The following is a 745-nucleotide window of genomic DNA, read 5'->3' on the forward strand; positions in this document are numbered from 1 at the left end:
TAGCGTGCGCGTCAGCATATTGTGCCGACGATGCGTTTGGCAACCTCACTCTCGGACTTGTTTGATGGGTAATGATATGTCCATTATACACAAACCAACACACAACTCTGGTTCCCTAGTACCACACTGCAGGCGCCCACGGCCCCGACGGTTGCGGAGCCGAGCACGCCAAAGTGCGACTGTCGATCACCCCTTTGTGACACGACAATCAGTCAGTGTATAAGGTACCCGGTACTGCCAAAGTGTGCGTCTTTACTGACCTGCGCCGAGTCAGTGGTATGTGTATCCCTTTGAAAGAGTTGCTTTCGCTCAACTCTACCAAGTGTGCTACACCATCTTGTGGTTGTAGCGTGCGCGTCAGCATGTGATGCCGACGATGCGTTTGGCAACCTCACTCCCGGACTTGTTTGATCGGTAATGATCCTTCCGCAGGTTCACCTACGGAAACCTTGTTACGACTTTTACTTCCTCTAAATCATCAAGTTCGGTCAACTTCGGCCGTGCCAACTGCAGCTCACGAAGGAACCGCGGAAGGTATGCCTCCAGAGACCTCACTAAATAATCCATCGGTAGTAGCGACGGGCGGTGTGTACAAAGGGCAGGGACGTAATCAGCGCTAGCTAATGACTAGCACTTACTAGAAATTCCAGGTTCATGGGGACCGTTGCAGTCCCCAATCCCAACTAAATGAGCATTTGGGTGATTTCCCGTTCCTCTCGGAATGGGGGCGCCTATTGGCGAGAAC

Source organism: Anopheles stephensi, unplaced genomic scaffold, assembly GCF_013141755.1.
Source record: "Anopheles stephensi strain Indian unplaced genomic scaffold, UCI_ANSTEP_V1.0 ucontig386, whole genome shotgun sequence".
In the NCBI taxonomy this organism is placed as follows: domain Eukaryota; kingdom Metazoa; phylum Arthropoda; class Insecta; order Diptera; family Culicidae; genus Anopheles; species Anopheles stephensi.